Source organism: Octopus bimaculoides, chromosome 17 (genome assembly GCF_001194135.2).
Source record: "Octopus bimaculoides isolate UCB-OBI-ISO-001 chromosome 17, ASM119413v2, whole genome shotgun sequence".
Classification (NCBI taxonomy): Eukaryota; Metazoa; Mollusca; class Cephalopoda; order Octopoda; family Octopodidae; genus Octopus; species Octopus bimaculoides.
This window is the reverse complement of record NC_068997.1, coordinates 16,939,954-16,945,421: the sequence shown is the minus strand read 5'-3', so window position 1 is coordinate 16,945,421 and position 5,468 is coordinate 16,939,954. Positions and strand designations below refer to the sequence as shown.

Below are 5,468 nucleotides of genomic sequence, written 5' to 3'. Positions count from 1 at the left end.
TTTCACGCAAACGGTGTAATTTATATGTAGGTTCCTTTTGAAACTTCCACAATGGAGACAGGGAAGTGTGTGGCTATCGGGACTATGTTTGCATGTTTGATAACAACTCACACGAAGAAAACCTTTCAGCAGGAAATGTATTGTGTACTGATTTTATAAATAGCCACTACAGTAAATCTTTCATGGACAAATTAGTTTTCAAGAATGAAGCAACTTTAGATACGTAAAAGGAAGTAAACCGCTGCATTGAGTAGGTCGCCGTTCAAGGGACTTTGTCCAGTTTTAGGAAAGACTTCGCCTTGGGTCATTTTAAGGATGACTATGATGAAATTTAAGATTTACGGAGTTGTTTTCTTTGCCAAAGCTACAGCTAAGGCACCAATAGATTTTGATTTTGACATGTTGCATCTATTTTTGAGCATCAGTTACATGCAGATGATGTCTCTCACTATTTTGCCAAAATATGTAGCCAACCATGTAGTCATTATCTAGTTACATATAGAGAGATACACACACACACACACAAACACATATATACTGCTGCATTTCTTGAATATGTAAACAATTTGGCTGTTTGTTTCTCAGGAGACTGTCAGAATGTTGTAGACGCCTCTGATGAAAACACAATAAGGCTCGAAAATCGATTACGGTTGTTCGTCATTTTTTCAGTCTCCGGAGAAATGGCTAAAAATTTGCCTTGTTTATAATTATACCATATTTAACATATATATTATATCATACCTTGATACTGTAGAGGCGCAATGGCCTAGTGTTTAGGGTAGCGGACTCGCGGTCATAGGATCGCGGTTTCGATTCCCAGACCGGGCGTTGTAAGTGGGGGGTGGCAGGCGAACCCTGCTGCACTCTTTCACCACAACTTTGTCTCACTCTTACTTTCTGTTTCTGTTGTGCATGTAATTCAAAGGGTCAGCCTTGTCACACTCTGTGTCACACTGAATATCCCCGAGAACTACGTTAAGGGTACACGTGTCTGTGGAGTGCTCAGCCACTTGCACGTTAACTTCACAAGCATGCTGTTCCGTTGATCGGATCAACTGGAACCTTCGTCGTTGTAACCGACGTAGTTTCACGACTATATATATATATATATATATATATATATATATATATATATATATATATATATATATATATATATATATATATGTATATATTTGCTTTTATTTATTTATCTTTTTTTTGCGATTCTGACGAATTGATTACAACATGCGCTGTGAGAGAACGTTTTTATAGTGCATGAGACTGAATAAAAATTTACTGACATGTTAGCGAGCGATTTAAAGGTCAACTGATGAAAGAAAGAAAAAAGTGAACAATGTATTAAACTGATGTCGATGTTTTATTATATATACTCTACGGGTGATTCTTTGATTAATGCAATCGCTCCCTAAGGCGGCATCCCGCTATCAATTTCCAGATAACCGCTATAAGATTCGAACCGAAACCTAGGTGGTTGAATTGTCGCGCGTCGTGCGCATCCACTCGTACCTATACATACATGTGTGTGTGTATGTGTGTGCGTGTGTGTGTGTGTGTGTGTATGTATGTAGGTGTATGAAGGCGTTAACTCATTTCTTCTGTGTTGTACGTAAAATTGATATTATTTAAATAATGATCCGTTAAAGCAGATATATAAAGAGAGAGAAAGAGAGAGAAAGAGAGAGAGAGAGAGAGAGAGAGAGAGAGAGATACAGAGAGGCACAGACAGACAGACAGACAGACAGACTGATAGATAGATAGATAGATAGATAGATAGATAGATAGATAGATAGATAGATAGATAGACATATCAATAGATATGTATATGTATATTGATATACGCATGTGTGTGTGTGTGTATAACGATATACATTTATATATATAACAAAAAAATGCTAAGAGAAATACGCCCAAGGAGACCAACAGAATGAATTTTGACAACAAAGACGAGTAAGCGTATATTAAATATCATGCTAGATACATTCGTATTATACTCAAATTACCTTCACTCTGCGAGAAAGCAAACAAACACCTACAGACAATAGCTGCCGACACAGAATGAGAAGGGGAGATAATCGCAAGAACTTGGGATTTTCAAGGTGGTCTGCATTTCTTGTTCCTAAAATAAGAGGGTAGATGCGGACACCTGTTTCTGTCTCATGATGGAGTTTATATATAAATCCACTAAAATCCATCAAACAGGTTCTCTAGTGATGCTGTGCTTGATTAACTGAACAGAGTACGAAAATAACACTTGGTGGCTTTTACATGGATCTTTTTTGTAGACAGTTGGACAGTTGGTATGATATTTGAACAGTGTATAAAGATCTAAGCGTATACGCACTAAAACACACACAAACACATGCATGTAGCTACACACACATGTACAAACACACAAGCACAGCAAGATACAAAATGGTGTATAAATCAGAGTAAAAAAAAATAATACATTCGTAGACAGATAGAGGTTTGTGAAACATATAAAAGGGAGAGGGTGCTGCGTTTAGGTTTATAGTCACTGTATTTCACTCGCTCTTTCTTTCCCCCTCTCTCTCTCATTCTCACTCTTTCTCACTCTCACTCTCGCTCCCTGGTTCCTTGTCTCCCTCTCTCTCACTCACTCTCGGTACACACACACACACATATGCACACATGGACATATATATATATATATATATATATATATATATATATATATATATACACGCACTTATATTTATGTGTGTGCATCTGTGTATGTGTGCGTGTGTGTATGTGTGTGTATGTGTGTGTGTGTGTGTGTGTGCCCGTTTGTCTGTCTGTGTGTGCGTGTGTATGTGTGTGTCTGTATGTGTGTGTCTGTATGTGTGTGTGTGTGTCTGTGTGTGTATCTGTGTGTATGTGTGTGTGTGTCTGTGTATGTGTGTGTGTGTCTGTGTATGTGTGTGTGTATGCGTGTGTGTGTATGTGTGTATGTGTATGTGTGCGTGTGCGTGTGTGTGTGTGTGCGTGAGTGTGTGCCTTTGTGTGTGTGTGTGTATGTAAATGTACACATACTCACAAAAGCAACACTTGAGTCTGACGTTCAGCTTTCGTCGAAGTGGGTCAGTAACGGAAGGGAACCCAAACTAAAGGAGGACACCTATCAAATTACTGAATTTCATATGAAGTTTAGGGGTTAATCGTCGGTAGAAAAGTGCCCCTGACAGAAACAAACAACGGTGACGGTAGCTTATATCCCACAGCTGGGAAATAGCTTGAACCTTTCAAAATAGCTTTTCCGTGTTGCCTAGCCTTGGTATGTGTGTGTATGTGTGTGAATTTAATGTGTGTATGTGTGTGAATTTAATTTGTGTATATGCGTGTTTGTGTGTGTGTGTGTGTGTGTGTGTGTGTTGTCTGTGTATGTTTCATTTTTTTTTTCTCTCTCACTTTTTGTTATGTTTTAATGGATTTGGGGGCCTTTTTTTTAATATTTTATTTTGGTCTTTATTGCTTGTCTGCTTCATTTCTGCAATAAACAGAGAGGAGGTAAGATAGAAATGAGGAGAAGGGAGAGCGAGAGTGAGAGAGATAGATATATATATAGATAGATAGATAGATAGATAGATAGAGAGAGAGAGAGAGAGAGAGAGAGAGAGAGAGGTGGGGTAGAGAGAGAGCAGTAAATAGATATACAGACAGCTAGATAGGGATATTGACAGATAGATAAATGGATAGATAGACAGATAAATAGAGAGAGAGAGAGAGAGAGAGAGAGAGAGAAAGTGAGAAAGTGAGGTGGAGAGAGTGCGGTAAATAGATAGACAGACAGCTAGATAGGTACATTGACAGACAGGAAGATAGATAGATAGATAGATAGATAGATAGATAGATAGATAGATAGATAAAGAAAGACAGAGGGGGAGAAAGAGGGAGAGAGGAAAAGCGTTAGGGGCTGAATAGAAACTGCTGGAGACGGGAACCAGGATGGGTAGATTTTTGAGTGAGAAACTGAAAGAGGCGGAGACCTAATAAAAAAGATATAAGGACTGAGAAATAGAGATATAGAGAAAGATTAAGACAGAAAGAACCATCTTTATCCACATCCAGTTATCTTTGTTCTTAAGTATATTTCTATACATAGATACATGCATGTCTGCACACATCTAACACACACATATACACATGCGCGCGCGCGCGCGGAGGCGTGGCTATGTAGTAAGAAGCTTGCTTCCCAACCACATGGTTCCGTGTTCAGTCCCACTGTGTGGCACCTTGGGCAAGTGTTTTCTACTATTGCCTTGGGCCGACCAAAACCTCCTAAATCTTTTTGATGGGGGATGCGAAATCAAAATTTGCTTCCCAAGTTACTTCTCTGAGATTTAGAAAACAGTGCGTAAAATGTGATCTATAAAAAGTAGGTTGAAGTTAGGATCCTTCTCAAAAACACAAAGAACAAAGAAGAAAATGAAATAAAAAGAAACCTTGTTTGTAAAAGATATTCGGCACGCTGAGAGCACCGGTTCTCGTCCGATCACCGAAGTTAAGCAGCGTCGAGCCTAGTGAGTACTTAGATGGGTGACCGCTTGAGAAACCTAGGTGCTGTAAGCATCCCACACTTTAATGGCGGTGCCACAGTATGGCCACAGCTCATAAGCTGAAACTAGATAAAATGAAAATGAAAATGGACCTGGTTTGCACCCGCTATGCGTATTTCGTTCCCGAGCCAGTGTATTTGTCACAGCCTGGAGACAGGGTAGTGTTTCCCTCATTGAGTCGTAAGGCAGTGTATCATGACGTTGCGAAATGTTGAGGAAAGTGTTAAAACGTGGAATGAGAAGGAAGTAAAATCTGAGAGGAAGAGAGGGCATTAAGAGTATATAACAGGAGTGTGTGTGCTGAAAGGAAATGGCAAGTGTAGAACGGGAAGTGTGAAGTGGGAGGAAGCGATGCTAGAAAACATGTGATAATGTGTAATAATTATTTCAAATTTTTTTTTTGCCACAAGGGCAGCTTGGGTGAGGTGGGGATGAGTCGATTACATCGACCCCAGTGTTCAACTGCTACTTATTTTATCGACCCGGAAAGGATGAAAGGCAAAGTCGACCTCGGCGGAATTTGAACTCAGAACGTAGCGACGGTCGAAATATCGCTAAACATTGCGTGCTAACGATTCTGCCAGCTCACCACCTTACGATAGCGTGTAATTATATGATTTCAAATTTTGGCACAAGGCCAGCAATTTCTTGGGGCGGGTGTAAGTCGATTGCATTGATCTCAGTGTTCAGCTGCTACTTATTTTATCGACTTCGAAGGATGGAATGCAAAGTCTTCCATGTCACCAGGCGCTTTTGCCCGGCGTGCTAACGATTCTTATTTCTTTATTGCCCACAAGGGGCTAAACATAGAGGGGAGAAACAAGGACAGACAAAGAGATATATATTTATATAAAGCCTTGTGAGTGGATTTGGTAGACGGAAACTGAAAGAAGCCTGTCGTATATATGT

The 5,468-nt window shown here is 39.6% G+C and overlaps 1 pseudogene; it reads left to right on the top strand.

Moving 5' to 3' along the window:
* The first annotated feature begins 4,448 nt into the window (after window positions 1-4,448).
* Window positions 4,449-4,572, top strand: LOC128249735 (5S ribosomal RNA; annotated as a pseudogene).
* Window positions 4,573-5,468: the final 896 nt, after the last annotated feature.